The sequence below is a fragment of the Prionailurus viverrinus genome, chromosome D4 (genome assembly GCF_022837055.1).
Source record: "Prionailurus viverrinus isolate Anna chromosome D4, UM_Priviv_1.0, whole genome shotgun sequence".
Taxonomy (NCBI): domain Eukaryota; kingdom Metazoa; phylum Chordata; class Mammalia; order Carnivora; family Felidae; genus Prionailurus; species Prionailurus viverrinus.
Window position 1 is genome coordinate 50,488,499 of NC_062573.1, and position 20,379 is coordinate 50,508,877.

The following is a 20,379-nucleotide window of genomic DNA, read 5'->3' on the forward strand; positions in this document are numbered from 1 at the left end:
GTGAGGAAAAATAGATAACATGGATGGATCTATTAAAGAACTCAAATAATTATTTAACAACATCATAAAAAAGTGCAATGTCTAAATTATTTACTGGCAGGGGAAAAAAAAACATTTTTCCCTCATGTCTCAAAGATTTTATTAAGCCATTAATTAATGAGGTAACCAGTAGGTGTTATAAGCAGTTCAAGGGAGAATTTTAAAAACACTCATGTAAGTGGCTGTTAGGAAGGATGAAATGAATATATCAGCACCAGACTCTAACCAGCTTGAGCTAAGTGGCCACCTGACAAAGAATTTATAAAACATTGTTCAATATTTGCAGGCAATTTTTGTGTGTCTTCACCAGGCATGACTTGTATTTTTATGGACAAGAAATATTTCATTTTTCATTATTTATACAACTTTCAAAGATTTAAATGGCTAAGTCAATGGAAGACAAAGATAACCTTGGAAGGTGCACTCAATGGTGCAGTAATTATTCTTGCCCATTTCAGTGTCTTCACAATTTTTCCTTACCCCTGCTACCAATGAATAGGGTAGAAACTCTTACAGAATCTCAAAGAAGTTATAGAAGTTAAATTCTTCATGTATTTTAAAAGCAATATATACATTTTACAACTCTCAATGAAGTCAACTTTCAGGGCTGCTACTACTACTGCTAATGGTGATTTTACCATTAACAGGCATCTGATTTGTCTCACATTAATATACTGCATAACTGAATATGATTGAGTTTGCCCAAATTTCTAGAACCAGAAGCATTAATGTCTGAGACCCCATGCCAGTACTGCCAGGGTCTACCAATTCCGATGAAGTGAAGAAATACCTCTACCCAACCTGAGTTCTAACCTCATTTATATGAGGAGACCCAATGCCACAGCTCCTTAGGTTTACAACATCTTAGAGATCTGCCTTTTGGTTTTAATGGTATTGCCTTCTCCCTAGGAATCAAATTTGAGATATTGAGGATCAAGGAGAATGGGGTTTAATGCTCAAGAATGACAGTAAATGACAAATAGGTCTACTTTCCTGACAATTTTGAAAACCTCCTGTTTCTTATATTATTCCTCCCATCCATCTATCCATTCATCCAGCCTTCTAATCACTAATGCTAGGATAAGTTTAGTATTAATGCTAAGTGACTGGGATAAGCTTATCATAAATTAGCAGAAAGTTCCTAAATCCTATCGTCTGATACCTTTCCAGGGTCTGATCTAGGGACTCAATATGGTGTCCTATGGGAGTAGCAGCATGGTGTCTTAAGTGTGTCTTGCCTGAGTGAAAGAAACTCAAACTTGTTAGCTTTGTCGTTAAGCACGTTATCATTTGCAAAATATGGAGACTTTGAGTACCACTACTTCATGAGATTGTTGTCATATTAGGGATGTACTTACAAATAACTTTTAATCACTGGGTGCAAATTCCTTTAGTGCACCATGTTGTCATTTGGCTACGTCTCACATCCAGGCCAAATGATGGTAACACTGAACTCAGTCCCTCTTATTTATGTTATTTCCAATCAGTCATTCATCAAAAATTTTATGCCTCAGTTCACTTTGATTAGTGTGACAGATTAATACCATTCTTTTCTTAGAACTATTATAATTGTTAAAATAATTGTAGTTCTTGTGATGATTAATATTATAATAATTATAGCTATTATGATGTTATAGTCACTGCTCACATTTTTATAGCTCAGCTACTTTGGCTTGTAGTTATCTCTTTTTCTCAACTTCTGTACATTGATCAGGAATGTGTTAACCTACAGTTATAATTAATATTTTTGAGATATCTGTACCAATCATTTAAGAAAGAATGATATTATTTCCCCACAATCTTTTCCAGATATTAGGGGGAGAGGAAACACTTCCTAATTATTTTCATGAGGCCACCACTGCCCTAAACAAAATCAGATACACATTACAGTAAAGGCAAACTGCAAACCAGTTTCTCTTATGAACATTGATTCAAAAATTCTTTAAAAAAAAGTTTGCAAGTTCAATCCAAAATGGACAAATGTTGCAAAAATCTATTATTCCACTCAAACTCCAAATTATCACTTGTTTTCAAAAGCATTCTTGTTTTTCCCTCTATAGGTAAACATGTTTACCTAAAATAATGTTATAAGGTTAGTAAAACAACAAAGATGACAAAATAAAAAATAAATATTGCCTCTTTGGGAATAAATTAAAATACCTAATTTTTCGGTAAGGCTTTTTAGAGGAATTCAGTAAATGTATTTGCTATTAGAATAAAGGTCAGCTAAATTAGTGCTGTTCCCTTTGGTTCCATGATAAATCAGGTGAAAAAAAATCCATGAAGATAAATTATTACCGAACATGAGTTAGGGACAAAATACATCTAAAAAATCCTGTTAAACTTTTGATTTACATTATGTGCTTAGAAATTAGTAAAAAGATTTTTGAAGGAAATTTCAATCCCCATTATCTTCACAGGAGGTTAGCAGGAGCATTTTGCTCTAAGGAAACTGATATTTATTAAGCATCTATATGGGACTCAAGTGATATATTTATAATGATTGTAACTTAATCTTCCCTAATGTTATCCCAAATGTGACAGAAGAAGAAATAGCCCACTTTGGATTAAGTATATTTTCTAAAGTCTTACAACTAAGCATAGGGCAGAGATATTAATTTAGGAATAATAGTATCAAATAAGAGTCTGGCTCCATTCAGTGATGAAGATTTGGGATCATATTCAATATCAAGGAATCATGACATAATTTTCCTCAGAATTCAAGCTGTTCTGATTAGGAACGTCTTCAAATCCAAGCAACAGAGTTGGCTCACAGTTAGTTAAGCAAATAGCAGCTTTTCTTCTCTCTCTCTTCTCATGTTCACATGTGCACACGTGCATGCACACACACACACACACACACACACACACACAATTCATACAACAACAGAAGGAAGGTAGACCAGGACTATTTAAACTGTTGAAAAATATTTTGTGGAAATAGGCCTGTATTTTTCCATGCTGCCATCTTTACTGTGTATAATCCTCTTGCCCATTGCTCCTTGGTCCCTGCAATAGAGGGATCATTATATTATTAGACATTATATTTCCATTTGAGGGAGAGAATAGGTGCAAGGGCTTTGAAGCCAAGGTTGGAGCTGCTGCTCTATTTTTGTTTTGTTTTATTCAGACAAGCAAAATCTTTCTGAGAAGTTTCTCTGAGAAAGGCCACCGGCTACTTCTTAATCCATGACTATTTGGAGACAATTCTCCACGAGTCTCTAATGCTTTTGCATGTATGCAAAGGCACTGACAGTGTTTCAGTTTCTGTAATCATTTCTGTGAACAGCCTTGGAGATAGAATCTCCCTCCAGTGTAGAGGGCAAGTTTGTGTGCTGTCCAGCAAATAAATTCAAAGTAATGCCTTCTTCTAAGATAAAACATAAGCATGTTAGCTTGCAGTCATTACAAAAGGTTGGGCTTTCCTAGGGAGAGAGTCCCTCTTCTGTAATGCAACCCACTATGAGTGCAGGGTACATCTGGCTCTTACTTTATTGCCTGTGGGAACTGAGGTTCTGGGGTCTGTGGGAATGACTGCACCATGGCACCCTGGCAACCTTGTATATTTCTACATATACCACTTGGACAAGACTTGACTGAAGGCGATTTCAGTCTTGGCAGGATACCCCTGTGATCTTCTGGCACATGAGATCATGGGAAGTTTGTGAAGACTTGTTACCAGGTCCTTTTTCCACTTGCCTCCCACTTCGCCTGGGAAGCTGTCATAAGACATTTTTTCATAGCTTTCCAGTTTCCGATGAGCTGTGAGGCTATCTGCCTTTCTTTCTTAGGGTAGAGCTTCAGTTTCTAAAATTGCTTAGCTGCAGCATGACATCAGCTCCCTAGGCACTGGGTCTACCAACACTCAGGCTGTATTGTCATAGCATCTGTCCCCGTTTGTTTCAATGCTGTCCTTAGGGACAAATGACACAGGAGCAGGCACCTTTGTTTTTCTTGCTTTTTGCCATCTTTGTAATAAACAGTCCCTTTTTTTTTGAGGGGGGAGGGGCAGAGGGAGAAGGAAAGAGAGAATCCCAAATAGCCTCCATGCCCAGAACTGAGCACATAGGGCTCCATTCTATGACCCTGGGATCGTAACCTGAGCCAAAACAAGAGTGGGATTCTCAAACCGACTGAGCCACCCAGGTGCCCCAGTGAACAGTCCTTTTTTAATGTATATTTATTTTTGAGAGAGAGAGAGAGAGAGAGAGAGAGAGAGAGAGAGAGAGCACAAGTAGGGGAGAGGCAGAGAGAGAGGCAGACACAGAATCCCAAGCAGGCTCCAGGCTCTAAGCTGTCAGCACAGAACCCAACATGGGGCCCAAACCAACAAATCATGAGCTCATTACCTGAGCTGAAGTCAGATGCTTAACCAACTGAGCCACCCAGGCATCCCCAAACAGGCTTAATCTAAAAAGGGCTCACCATTTGCTGACCAAATTTCTCATCCTTGTCTTGAAAAGGAATTAGGACAAGAAAATGATACTTTAGCTACTGCTGTTGTGAGCCGTACTTTGTTATCTCTGATTCAGAAGAGTCTTGTTTCTACCAGCCTCTATGAAACTGTGATAGGCACATTTGTTAGGCTGTGGATAGTTTAAAATATCGGATCTTTTGGAGTTGTTGACAATGATATTGGCTAGAATTGGGTCACATATATAACCCTACCTGGATGATAGCTAGGGAGAAACGATTGTGTATACAGCTTGAGTTTCCAACCAAGAACGTCTACCATATAAATCTAAACTCCTGAAAAACCTAATAGAAGAGGTTAACATAAAAGCTTTAAAATTTTAGTATATGCTTAAGATATAGAATAAAATTTATAACGCTTACCAGAGCCTCCTTAGATAAACTACTGCTATAGTTTTACTTCTCTCCTTACCTGAACCTTTTTAAAATAAAGAAACCCAGGGGCGCCTGGGTGACGCAGTCGGTTAAGCGTCCAACTTCAGCCAGGTCACGATCTTGCACTCCGTGAGTTCGAGCCCCGCGTCAGGCTCTGGGCTGATGGCTCAGAGCCTGGAGCCTGTTTCCGATTCTGTGTCTCCCTCTCTCTCTGCCCCTCCCCCATTCATGCTCTGTCTCTCTCTGTCCCAAAAATAAATAAACGTTGAAAAAAAAATTTAAAATAAAGAAACCCTATTTAAATTAAATAAATAGTTTACTGTTTTCAATGAGCAGCATCTAGAGGGGATCAGGATATATGTTACAGAGCATTTAAAAACATTTTGGGCTCTTTCCTTTATGCTTAGGAAGTCATTATCTTTTGAAGTCGGGAGCTCTTAAACTGTTTTGAGATTTTAAAATACAGATGTTAAAAAAGTTATTAGTTTAAAAAATGATCCTTTTAGGAGTTGAATGTACTTCAGTGCTAATTATAACTTTTAATGATTGTAAAGTGCCCTGGGAGACTGTAATGAAGAAGATTGCAAGACTACATCTCCACTGTAAATTTTCCTTTTCCCATACACAGTGTAATGATAAAGGAAATGTGTTTGAACACCCAAAGGACACAGCTAATTGTGTAAAGTTCACTAAATGTTAACAGTTTCCTAGTGACCCAGGAGTCATGTAAGGGAATTACAGACACATGTTCTGAGACATCTTTGGAAGTATTCGTTCTCTAGAGTTAAAAAAAAAAAAAAAAAAGGACTGAGAAAAATTTAAACAATGCTGTTGCTTGCTTAGCCTATAATAGATGTTACTTAAGTCAAAAAGTACCAAGAAGAGACACTATAATTTGTGAGTCTATTAGGGGAACTTCCTGTTTGTTTCTAATTGACTTGCTGAAAACTGTGTGGATTGCTGGCAATATACCTCTAAATTAAAATTGCTCACAAAATCTCAAAAGTCAGGGTCATTGGCACTGTAAGTTACGAGTTACATAATAAGTAGTCAAAGTACTGCTCCCTGAAAACATTATTTCTGGACTTGAAATACTTTATCTGAATAGCTTCATACAATGGTTGATTTGCACTCAATCATTTAACATTTCTTTCTCTAATTCTTTGCTCTCTTGAGGTTGTTGCAGTTCAAGAGGCTAAGTGGTGCCATTTCTCTTAATTGTTGTCAGATGTGAGCATCATGTTATGGACAGAATAAAGAGTTCTTCCCTTTGGAAATAAAGGCCCTTTGCAAGGTAAGTTATCTCTTGCACAGAATTAAATGGCTTGTCTAAATTAGGTAATTTATCTCAACAACTGGTCGCTTCAAGTAAGTAATGTTTATTTCCTGCCCTAATTCCCCATTGATACTTAAGATTACAGATGGGGTTTTGATGTTTAAAAATATTTTTCGGATGTGGCACCTGGGTAGCTCAGTCGTTAAGCATCTAACTTCATTCAACTCAGGTCATGATCTCACAGTTCGTGAGTTTGAGTCCCACATTGGGTGAGCTTGAGCCTCACTTCAGGTGAGCTCCTGCCCCATTTCTGGTTAAAAGAAAACAAACAACAATTTTTTAAAAAACAAAAAAACAAAAAACCGGAGACTGCCATTCTCTCTCTCTCTCTCTCTCTCTCTCTCTCTCTCTCTCTCTCTCCCCCCCCGTCTCTCCCATTCTCCCTCTGCCCCACCCCATATACCTCTCCTTCTCTCTCTCTCTCTCTCTCTCTGCCCCTTGCTCACTTGTGCCCTCTCTCAAAAAAAAAAATTACTTTTAGGATATCCTAAGAATCTCCTATGGACTCTTTCCTATTTTTAATTTTAAATATGTAGAATTATACGGTATTTTGGAGGCAACGGAGAAAATAATTTATGGATGTGTCAAATAGTTTTAATGACAAATATCTTCCATATTCACCTATTAATCCATGCTGTGACTCCTAACAGAGATTGGAATCTAGACTGACCAATAACATGACCTGTAAAATCTCTAAAAGAAGTGATTTTGCCACTAATAAGGGCTGTTCTTGTGAAATTTTTTTCTGCCACATTTTCAAAGCCAACCAATAATTAGAACATCTAAAGCAACAATACAATAATTGCTACAATATAATGAAGACCTAATTGGGAGTAACTTAACTTTTTAAAGCCATGCCAGTGATATCAAGACTCCAAGAAATGGACTTAATTTATGAATCAATGGTTATATACAGATTGCACATTTCATTTTCTGTAACTCTGACATTAATGGTAAAATATAAAAATCGAGATTTTTTTCTATGCTTCAGACAATTCATTTGATAAAATTAGTTTCAAAAATACCTAAACTATTTGTGTAGCTCTCCATGAACCCAAAAGGATAATTGCATTACAGAGTATGTGGTCTATAATAGACATTATTTTTCATAAAAACCAGAAAGCAGGCATAATAATAATTGAATGCTCTTTAATTTCTCTGCCCTATTCCTGTTTAATTTCTTTTTTTTAATTTTTCTGTTCTTATTTTGTTGTTTTTTTTGGCTTTTTTTTTTTGAGAATAAGTATGGAGAAATTGTGGTTGCTGATTAGAAATAAATATCTAATTTCTATTGTTATACTGATTTGTAGATGATGGTATATAAAAAAAAGACAGACTAACATAAAAAGTTGTGAAAAAACAAAAAATATTACTCCAACTAAATATAACTGATACAAATTATTTTGTAATTATATATTAATATATGATATTCACACAGATCAAAAAAATCGTTTTACTCCTTGGAATTTTGATATGATTTTTTTAACGTTTATTTATTTATTTTGAGAGAGGGAGAGTGTGAGAGAGTATGCACAAGTGGGGGAGGGGCAAAGAGGGAGGGAAAGAATCCCAGGCAGGCTCTAACCTTAATGCTGTGTGTGACTCAGGGCTCCATCTCATGACTGTAAGTTCATTACCTGAGCATAAATCAAGAGTATTGCTTAACCAGCTGAGCCATCCAGGGGCCCCTGATACAGTGATTTCATACTTTGCTTTAGTTAAACCTAAATTTTATTCTAAAGGTTTTCTCATGTTAAACATGCTGCTAAACCAATCTGTTTTAGAAAGTTAAATAGTGGGTAACCATGGAAAACAAAATGAAGAAATCCATGAAATACCATTTTTATGGTGGAAGCTTTCATACTGTCTGAAAGCTTCTGTTCAGTACTTGCTATGCTGTATTTGAAGATGAGGAATACATTGGATGTCTGGAAATTGGTATAAAATGGATACCTTCTTTTCTATTGTTTGGGTTAACTTATAAAGGTTATTCCTGATTTTCCTTCTTTCCCATAGTTTTATTCCTTTACCTTCTCGCCAGCCTCAAAGGTTTTTTTCATTTGTTTGTTTGTTGGGCTTGTTGGTGTATGTGTTTGTGTTATTGTTTTTATTGTTTCTCTTGTTAACTTTATTCCACCTAGTTGTGTTACCACGTAAAAACTAATTTTCTAAACTCCATCCTGAATGTCCAGGGAAATTCTTGCAGTCTTTTGTAGGTTTCAAGTCTTTCACATTCATTAGAAAAACAAAAAACAAAAACATGTACAAACAAATAGCTTTCCTCTTTATAATAATTATCATTTATCAGAGCATAAATTAATGTATTATTAATTTAAGAGACTTGGGTGTCTCAGTCAGAGGAGCGTCCAACTCTTGATTTCCACTTAGGTCATGATCTCCCACCTGTGAGATTGAGACCCACATTGTGCTCCATGCTGAGCATGGAGTCTGTTTAGGATTTTCTCTCTCTCTCTGTCCCTCTCTCCCACTTGTGCTCTCTCCCTCTTTCCAAAAAAAATAAATAATAAATACATACATAAATGAATAAATACATAAATAAATAAAAATAAATAAATAAAATAAAAATAAATAAAAATAAAAGACTCCCCTTTCCTCCAGAACAGAATTAAATAAATAAAAGGGGGAGATACGCAGAGGCACAGCCAGATCACACTCAGATGATTAGAAGGAAACCCTCCTCTTTGAACTCAGAATCTAAAGGTAGACAAAACGGAATTAACATTAGCTATGTTAATCTGCATAGCTTTTTTTTAATGAACTGTATGTGATAAGCTAGCAATAAAATATGCCTATATTTTATTAATTTTAAATGTGCCCTCTTGGATTTTTCTGTTCATATTCCCAAACATGTATCAGGGTGATTTCTATAATTATCAAACATTTTGTGTTTACTCATTAAAACATCCAATCCAGTCTAATATTAAAAAGAGAAAAAATCAAAACCAAATCTCCCATAAGATGCCAAGAATTTTCCCTTTCCTCAACTCAGTCCTTTCCTGCAGTTCAGGAATCATCCATATCAAAGAGAAGCATGGTCCACTGCTCAGTGCTTGCTTTTTATCCCTTCTTCCCTCCCTGATATTCTAGGGTCATAGCTAAGAGACGATGAAGCCCACTTGTTTGCCTCGTGGTGTTTTAACTATTTCTTGAGATGATATTTGCCACTATGGTTGCAGATGTTCACATGATATCTTCACTGCATTTATGTTTATTTTTTCTCTCTACATTGACACACAGCACAATGCTCTGACATGGCACACATCTTCCTCCACAGATCTTCTGACACCACTCTCCTCACATACTGTGGCAGTATGCCACACAACTTCTTACTGCTGATGTTCCTCCTTCCTGGCAAGAGCCTTCTAGGTTGGGTTTCTCAACAATGACTCAAGCCATCTATTCCCATGACGCTCACTTGTTCCGTAGAATGCAACACCTCCAGCTCTGCTAAAAGCTGAAAGTGCAATTTATCCAAATGGCAAGTCTCTTCGTCTTATGTTTGCAAACTTCTGCAGCTTGCATTTAGTCTTCATATCTTCTTACTTGGTAAGCAAGAATTGGAGTCTGTGCTCACGCATGTCCCGATCTCTAAGGTCTACATATTCCCGAAAGTCACCACATGTGGTAGGTTGAATAACGACCGCCCAAAGATATCTGTGCCCCAATACTTGTCAATGTATTGTCAATGTGTTACCTTAAGTGGCAGAAAGGGTTTTGCATATGTGATTATTTTAAGGATCTCAAATGGAAGTAGATTATCCTGGATTATCTAGGTTGGCCCCGTGTAATCACCAAAGGCAAAGCAAATGGAAACAGAAGGGCTGAGAAAGAGAAGCAGATGTGACATTGGGGGCAGAGATTGGAGTGATGTGGACAAGGAATGCAGCTGCATCCAAAAGCTGAAAAAAACAAAGAACAGAATTCTCTCTAGTGCTGTAGAGGGAATATAGCTCTAATGGCACCCTGATTTTAGCCCTATAAAGACCCATTTCAGAATTCTGAACTTGAGGAGTATTAGATAATAAATGTATGTTGCTTTAAGCCACTAAGTGTGGTTGTTTGTTATAGTAACGACAGAAAACAAATACACCATACCGCATTCAAGAAGCTGTATGAAGGCGTTCAATAATTTCTGCAGCCACTGATTCTATAACTCAAGACTGAAGTGCCTGGCTTTCCTTCCTATAAACACCCTATATACAGTTTAGGGAATAGAGGAGAATTATCAAAGAACTTTTAAAATTTATCAATGAATCTCTTTCTGAGAGATTCCGGTTTCCTCTTAAAAACTTGTATGAGTGATAAAAATGAAGGTTCTAAGTCTATCTGTTGTATCCCTTGGAAATTCCTGAAGATTTGTGCAGGGCTTCTCAATCATCTGGGAATATGTTTAAATCAGGTTTCTGGCAGCAACTAAATGGCATATTAAACATATTTCAAGCAGAGTTTAATAATAGTACAACTGGGGCACCTGGGTGGCGCAGTCGGTTAAGCGTCCGACTTCAGCCAGGTCACGATCTCGCGGTCCGTGAGTTCGAGTCCCGCGTCAGGCTCTGGGCTGATGGCTCAGAGCCTGGAGCCTGTTTCCGATTCTGTGTCTCCCTCTCTCTCTGCCCCTCCCCCGTTCATGCTCTGTCTCTCTCTGTCCCAAAAATAAATAAACGTTGAAAAAAAAATAATAATAGTACAACTGACAAAGGCATGGACAGGGTGAAGAGAATCATAAAGGATGGGGCAGCACCCTCAGGCTACGACAACCTTATGAAACAAGAGGAGGGAGCATTTATCAGAAATTAGAGAACAGAAACACCTGAGTGACTCAGTCAGTTAAATATCCAGCTCTTGATTTTGCCTCAGGTCATTATCTCACGGTTCTTGGGTTTGAGCTCCAAGTTGGGCTCCTCTGTGCTGACAGCATGGAACCTGCTTGGGATCCTTTCTCCCCATCTCTCTGCCCATACACTGCACTCTGTCTCTGTCTCTCTGTCTCTGTCTCTGTCTCTCTCTCTCTCTCTCTCTCTCTCTCTCTCTCATTAAATAAACAAACTTAAACTAGACAAGAAAGTAAGTATAGAGGTTGTAGTCACTCCAAGGTTAACCACATACCTACCTTGCTTATACTCTTTGTATCTTCCAATGTCCCTCAGTGACTAAAAGTAAATGGGGGGGGGCAAGAGAATCCAATGTGTTTTATGTGGGGTAGGAAGAAGAATGGAGAAAGTTAGGGAGTAGATCTTGATGAGCAAATGAACGATAGCTCAAGGTCCTTAATAACAGTTTTTTCTAAGCTTTAGACTTTCGCTCTAAATTCTAGAGAGTAGGAAAACATAATACAACAACATGTAACAAATAATTACACAAAATGGGAAATGTTACAGTAGAACTATAAGTGAGTCACTATGGAAACACAGAGGGGGAAATTAAACTCCATTTGGAAACCCAAGGTAAGGTTTTGTGGAATAGAAGACATTTGTCATTTACAGTGATTATGAAGGATAATAGGTGTAGTTCAAATAGGTCATGAGATGGCATCATTTTATAGAAGAAAGTTTCCATTAGGTCTCATGATTAAAACAGAAAACTGAAGTAGAAGATAGCTTGACTTGTATTCCTGATGTTTCTGTCTCTAAATAAAATTGTATTCATTTTCATGTATCCATCTGGAAAGGATAGTTGGACTCAAGGTTTGATATTTTAATGCTGACCACTTCTCTCTCTTCCCTTCTTGCTCTTCATTTGGACAAACAAATAACACTGCATGCTTGCTGCTTCCCTGGTGACCATGTTTAATTCCCGGAAATCTGAGCCCACAAAACGTCCCCCCAACTCCTCTGCCCATCCACAATCAGAAACATAGCCTTTACTCAAGCCATTTCAGACCAGTGTGGGTGGCTACCTTCCTTTCCTCAGAAAACTTCAATATAGGAGTAAGAGATCTTTTTGTATCTAATTAGTACATATGCGGCATCATCAGTCTTGACACCCAAATTAATTATGGGTGGGGTAGGGGTTATTCTTGTGCTCTGGGGACAACCAGTGAAACATGTTCAGCAAATATAGTAGTATAGAAAAGAACTGACTGGAAATCTTACCTGAGGGGCGCCTGGGTGGCTCAGTTGGTTAAGCCTCTGACTTCAGTTCAGGTCACGATCTCACGGTCCGTGAGTTCGAGCCCCGCGTTGGGCTCTGGGCTGATGGCTCAGAGCCTGGAGTCTGCTTCCAATTCTGTGACTCCCTCTCTCTCTGTCCCTCCCCCATTCATGCTCTGTCCCTCTCTGTCTCAAAAATAAATAAACGTTAAAAAAATTTAAAAAAAAGAAAACCTTACATTAAAAAAGACAACTGATAAATATGCCTAAATGAAAGAACATCACTAAGGAATAATTAGGCCTTTGTTGTCATCTACATGACATTCTTCTCAAAGACATTCTTTAACCATTGTATTGAGAATCAAAACTATAATTCCATTTATTCATTCCATGTTTCCAAATATCCAGTGAGTAACCAGCCTTCTACATCTGGGATCTTGCCCGCACACCAGGTTGTCCCATTCACTCACTCCTCAGCCCTTCCCTCTTCTGATATACTGTCAAAAATTCTATCTTTTTAATCTTGCTTTCAATGAAGTGGTTAATAACTCAACCTTCTTTGCTAAGGATGCCTAAACTCCCTCTGCTAATTGCTGACTTATTTTATGATAAGGCCAGGCTCATTAAAAAAAGCAAACTTGATTCCTAAATGATATGCTGAAACATGGGTAAAGTGTCAAGGAAGGGGTTAGGATTTTTACACATGTAGACCTCTCTCTAAAACGAAAACGACCCCAGTTGTTTTGATAGTTACAGACTGAATCACAGTATGTTGTGTTTTTTTTTCCTCTAAGTGGGAACAAATCTGAGTCATCTACTTCCATCACTGACCCCTTTACCCACCCTATGCCCTTACTCCCCCAGATTCTCCTTCTGGGTCCCCTTTAGTTTATCTTGTATGGACTTCTATTGCTGCAATGTTTACACTTTAGCAATCTGAAAGTTTGAGAGAAAATGATGCCTTTGAACCTCTTGCACTTAGTGCCATTGTGTAATGATTGCTTCAGTTGCCAAATCGCTTTTCAGATCCATGTGAGTCATTTATTCCTTTTTTAGTTTTTCTTCTTTTTTCTCTGTGTGCTCATAGCTAACATGGGCACAGTAGTCTTCCTTCATTACCCCAGCATTCGTGTTTAGTTTCAGGAGAAAGTATTATTAGTGTCTTGAAGCAGTTAAAGATCCTACAATATGGATGTTGATTTTTTTATTTTATTCCACAAATATACACAATTTACATTTTTTTCACAGAAGATATGTCACTGTACTATAATGTAAATTATTGCTAATTTTCCCATTTATTCCTACAATACATTATAATACTCCATTCTCATGAATGACAAAGCAATAAGACCTGAAAAAGTGTTCAAATGTCATATTCATGTAACAAAGTGAGCATCCTGCTCTAAGAGTACCAATGAGGGGCGCCTGGGTGGCTCAGTTGGTTAAGCGTCCGACTTCGGCTCAGGTCATGGTCTCACGGTGGTGAGTTCGAGCCCCAGGTCAGGCTCTGTGCTGACAGCCTGAAGCCTGCTTCAGATTCTGTGTCTCCCTCTCTCTGGCCCTCCCCCACTCATGCTCCGTCTCTCATTCTCTCCCAAAAATAAGCAAACATTTTAAAAATGTTAAAAAAAAAATAGGTACCAATGAACATCACACGTAAATCCCATTGCCCTACATATAGGTCAAAAGCATAAATAATGGGATCAGGTTAATCTATTCCATGAAAGCCAGAAAAGGACAATTAAGTATTGAGAAAAGTTAGCTCTATATAAGAAATACATAGGATATGCAGAAAAATAGTCATGTAATTGAAGTTCAAATATAAAAATGTTTGTGAATGATGACAAAAGATTTTTTAGAACTTTTGTTCAGTAGTATGATTAAATGGGGAAAAGGAATAGAAACATTGGTCCATTTGTGTATATCAAATTGGTGTAAGGAAAACTGTATTTTTTTAAAGTTTATTTACTTGGGAAGAGAGAAAGAGTGAGAGGGAGAGAAGGAGAGAGAAAGAGGGAAGGAGAGAATCCCAAGCAGGCTCAGTGCTGTCAGCTCAGAGCCCTACATTGGGCTCTATCTCAAAAAGATAGGTCATGGCCTGATCCAAGATCAAGAGTTGGACACTAAGCCACCGAGGTGCCCTGGAAAACTGTATTTTTAAAACCCAACAAATTCTTATTTCAACAGTTCAAACAACAAATCCTAGGATTTAGGAAATTATAGCTCCTCTCTGTTTTATTGAAATACCTAATACTTTTTAAAAACTCTATTAGTTTTTCCCATTTTATAAATTGAAGTAAATAAAAATATTTCAGAAATTTACAAAGTTCCTTTCAGGTAACTATAAATATCTTGGTGGGGTTTCAATGTATGATTTGAGAATACCCAATATAAAACACTGAAAGTCTATTGATAACATTATTTCCATTTTTTTCTTTCAAGTATATATTTTTTAAGCCAACAGTTTTTTGCTTTCTTTTTCAAACTCATTTGTGCAGAAGCACACCATGAAGGTGGCTTTTATAGACAGTGGCTTAAAGCAAATATGTCAGGAATCTTGGTAATTCAAGAGAACAGAAAATGCTCCATTAATTCTCACAGAAAAGCAAATCAACAACAAACCCGAATAAGGAAAGTTTTTCTTTTTAAGAAGCCATTTGGGGGGTTCCTGGGTAACTCAGTCAGTTAAGTGTCGGACTTCAGCTCAGGTCATGATCTCACAGTTAGTGGGTTCGAGCCCCATGTCGGGCTCTGTGCTGACAGAGTGGAGTCTGCTTGGGATTCTGTGTCTCCCTCTCTCTGCCCCTTCCCCACTTATACTCTGTCTCTGTCTCTCTGTCTCAAAAATAAAATAAAACATTAATTAAAAAAAAAAGCTATTTGGAATACCTGTCTTGCTGATGAAACATTTTTTAATTCATTAGGAGTCTCCTTAAATTAGTCTAATGAAATATCTATCAAACATTTTAGAATAATAATTGCTATCATGTGATGGCAAAGAAGAACCACCTATACAATTATAGTTTCTAGAATATTACATATATTTAGATTATAAACACATGGAGTTTTATTAATATAGACTATAAACTCAATATAGTGCCATTGATTCTGTTTTATGATCTTTGTCATGAAACTGCCTTGCACTTCAATGAATGCCTCATATATTTGTGCAGTTAAATAGATGGGCTGCTTCATCTTGACCTTTGGAGAGTCTATATGGAGTCAGGGGCTTATTTCATTGCTTTTACCATTTACAACTCTGTCTTCCAATGGCAAGGGTGTTTCAAATGTTTTCTAATCAAGCATGTACCTTTACTGAAAGGTCAGAATACTAAAATGCCATATATCAAAGATTAAAATTATGATTCATCACTGCCATGGAAAAAATCTAATTAGAAATGCACTGCATTCATTCTCTTGGGTCAAAATTGGACACAGATATCACACAGCACTGCACCATAGCACTCATATACCCAGTAAGGAACACATCCTCCATACCTTTGTTGAATGTCATTTCTCTTAATATTTTGTACATTTTTTCATGGACTTTGAAATATCCGTTCAGATTGTTCTTCAGGGGGTTTCCACTGCAAGCCTCAGAAAGCAAAACCCAAAAAACATTATGCCATTTTGTGGTTCTACTCAGGAGTCCATTTCCCCAGAGGAATATGCCATTCTTCTGTCCTACTCAATTCCACAAAACAGAAACAACAAAATCTAGGCAACATATGTGCTAGAAGCAGAAATTAGCAAGTCCTCAGCACTGCCAGGAGGTTGGTCAAGACACAATCTTGGAGAAAGCTATGCGAAATATTTAGAAGGCATAATTACACAGGTGCCAAACAGAAAAAGACACTTGTTCTGTAAGCAAAAGAAATAATAGATTCATTTATTTATAGCTACTTACATTATATGAATCTAATTTTTATCACCTAGGATTATATTTTGGAGATCATTTTATACATTGCATAATCTGCTACATTCTTTATCATTTATAAGATACATTATTGTGTAACTCTACCACAATTTCTTTAGCCTCACCTATGCTGTTGAGCATGTGTGTTCTTTCAGCCTTTTACCACTACTTTAAAAACCAAGAGTAAATGTCATGTGTGACTTTTCAACACAGTTTGCCTTTATTTATTTGTTTGTTTGTTTATTTATTTATTTCTGAAGAGACAGAATGAGAGCATGAGAGCAGGGAAGGGCAGAGAGAGAGGAAAAGAGAGAGAATCTTAAGCCGGCTCCGTGCCCAGTGCGGAGTCCGACACTGGGCTCAGTCTGAAGACCACGAGATCACGACCTGAGCTGAAGTCACGAGTTGGACTTTTAATTGACTGAGACCCTCGGGTCCTCCAGTGCAGTTCACTTTTATATCTGCATGTGTAATGATTTTATCCTCTTACGAAAATTACATCTTAATAGAATATAGGTAAATAGATACGCCATGTAGTATATGTTTGTGTGTACATTTATCATACATATTATATCTGTATCTACTTATTGATATAATTATACATATTTTGTTATATGTGTCAGAGAAACATTGTACTGCATGGGATTAAATGGGTAAGGAAAGTTTTATTCAAGATTATCGCAGTAGGGATCAAAACTCTTCCAGTAGGAAGAGAGGTTGAGCTACAATATTATGATGGATGTCAGTGGGGAGTTTGGTCATGTGACTAAGCCCATCTGTGTTTGCTAATCAGTGCTTATTGAAGTTAAGCTCCTACCCCTTCACAGAGAGCAGGGGATAGAGGCTCTAACTTTCTTGATGATTACATTTCAAAGGAATGGCTCCCATGTCCTTGAGAAAGACGTTCCTTGGATACAAAACTGGCAAGAGGCTAAAAAAAAAGATTTATATCTCAGAAGGGTAGAGAAATAATTTATACTCACCAGTTTTCTAGAGCAAATACTCTCAAGGACAGGAAGGTCAGGAAGAAGCCTATCCAAAGTTCAGTCAAGCTAAGGGGAACATTAAGTCCATCTAGGTCAGATGTTAAGTATCACACAACAAGCTAATAACAGAACCTTAATTTTGACATAGCCCTCTGAATATTTTTTTTAGTGCTCACTCCTGTGGTAGACATTTTTTCATTTTTTTTTCACTGCCTCACATCCAACCTCCATTTCTGCATCTCCTGTGTTCAAGGGTGTTAATACAGTTCTTCACTCTCCTAGCCTTGCATGTTTGTAAGACTTATTATTTTCTGAGGGCTCTTGTCAGTTATGCCTACTCATGATTGAAATCACCATTTAGGTGAATGGCAGGGGATTGACATAACCAATCTTGAAAGCATGGCAGCAGGAGCCACACCTAATTGCAAGCGGGTATAGTAGCAGAAGTACTGAGATAAGACATAAGACTAGCTCAGTGTCTAGGAGTTTAAGTTGTCCGGCGTGAATTCAAGGGTGATTTGGCATTATTGTAGCATTTGTCCTAATATGTAGCTCCCAAAGTTGGTTCTTTGATTTTTCTGAACAGTCGAGGAATTTACCTCTTTTAATATTTTCATTACCTACTTATTGATGTTTCCAATGTTGGAAACTAAAAATCCAACATCATTATACTTGGCAACTGCTTCTACAACATTAATATATAAGCTTTGCTTTTTAAATGTTTATTTAGTTTTGAGAGAGAGAGAGAGAGAGAGAACAAACAGGGGAGGGGGAGAGAGAGGGAATACCAAGCAGACTCCATACTGTCATCCCAGGGCCCAACCTGGGGCTTGAATGCACACATCCTGAGATCATGACCTGAGCTGAAATCAAGAGTCAGATGCTTAACTGACTGAGCCACCCAGGTACCCCAAGCTTAACTTTTAAGAAGGGAAAAAAAATGATATAGCCTATCTTATATTATATAACCCTACCTTAAGGGAGATAAATCCACACACATGCATTCTAAAATATTTTCTAACTATTTCAACACATTTAGTTTTGTGATTGTTTTCCTTTTCCAGCATGCATCTAAAAATGCTTTTACAGGTAACTCCTACAGTTATATTTAATAAGAAAATAACAAAATTCCAGTGCGACGATTTGAATGGCCTGTATTTACAAGTCTATGAGTTCCTCCACTTTGTTAATATATTTTTGAAATACAAGGAACATGAGAATTTTATCGGAAAGTGAACTTGTTCACACTGCTGGCAATATCAAATAAATGCTTCGAGCGAAAACCTTATAAGCAAGCTTCAAAGTGGTAAATATGTGTAATCGTCCTGATGACTCAGCCATCTAGCAGTTACTTGGTTTCATAAAAAGCCAAAAGAGAGATGATTTGAAAGGAATGAACCTCTTCCTCTTCTTAATTTTATTTTAATTACCTAACTACTTGAGGAGCTTCAAAACATTGACCCCCCTGTATTACACTAGGTTGAACCCTGTGCCATTATAAGATGCTTCTTTTTGCAACATTTGATTTGTGTTGTTTGATTTTGTTTCAATTTTGGTAAAATAAGAATAACAAAATTTATAGTTTTAATCATTCATAAGTGTACATTTCACTGGCATGAATATATATTCACCCTGGTGGGTAACCATCTCTACCGTCCATCTTCAGGACTTGTTTTCACGTGTAACACAAACTGTATCCATTAAGCAAATCCCCCTTGCCCCCTCCCCCCAGCCCATGGTTACCACCATTCTCCTCTCCTTCCCAATGGATTTGACTACCCCAGGTACCTCATGTAAATGGAATCATACAGTATTTATCTTTTGACTGGCTTCTTCACTTAGCATAATGTCTTTAAAGTTCATCTGTGTGCTACCATGTGGCAGAATTGCATTCCTTTTCAAAGTTGAATAATTTTCCACTTGATGAGTGCACCATATTTTGTTTACACATACATCTGTCAGTGTATGCTCCAGTTGCTTCCACCTTTGGTCATTTGTGGATAATGCTGATGTAAACATGGGTGTAAAGATAGCCATTCATGTCCCTGGCTTCAGTTAGTTTAAGTATATACCCAGAAGTGAGATTGCTGGATCATATGGTCATTCTGTTTTTAAGCCTTTGAGGAAACAATTTACTGTTTTCTCGAGTGGCTGCAACACTGTTTTATATCCCCGCTACCAGTGCACAAGTGTTCCAATTTCTCTACATCATCACTAACACTTGTTATTTATTACCTTTTAAAGTTGTAATTTTTTCTGTGGGGGCACCTGGCTGGCTCCGTTACTTGATTTTGTCTCAGGTCATGATCTCAAGGTCCTGAGATTGTGCCCCATGTAGGGCTCCACACTGGGCACAGAGCCTGCTTCATTCTCTCCCTCCCTCACCCTCTGCGTTTCCACTCTCTGCATGTGCATTCTCTCTCTCTCTCTCTCTCTCTCTCTCTCAAACAAATAAATAATAAAGAAAATAATAGTTGTTCTAATTAGCACAAGGTGGTATCTCATTGTGTTGTTTTTCTTTTTCCATTGTGGTTTCAATTTGCATTTCCCTAATAATGATGTTGAGCACTTTTTCTTGTGTTGCTAACTATTTGTGTCTTTGAAGAAATGTTTATTTATCTTTGGTTATTTATTAAATGTTTTTTTTAATTGTTGAGTTTTACTCTATTTGGGATATCACCCCTATCCAGATAGGCAACTCACAAATATTTCTACTATTTTGTGGCTTGCCTTTTCATTCTGTTGCTAGTATCCTTTAATGCACAAAAGATTTAATTTTGATAGAGTCCAATGTGTCTTTTTTGTCGCCTAGGCATTTGGCATCCAAGGAATATCCAAGGAATCATTGTCAAGACCAAGGTCATGATGTTTTTCCTTTGTTTTCTTCTAAGAATTTTATAGTTTTAGCTCTTAAATTTAGGTCTGTGATTATGTATGTGTGTACGTATATATGTATGTATTATTTTAGAGAGCACACAACCAGGGGAGGGGGGCAGAGGGGAGAGAAAGAGAGAATCTTACACAGGCTCTATGCTCAGCACAGAGCCTAGTGCCTGGCTCGATTCCACAACTCTGGGAACATGACCCTAACTGAAATCAAGAGTTGGATGCACAACCAACTGAGCCAAGCAGGCATCCCAGGTG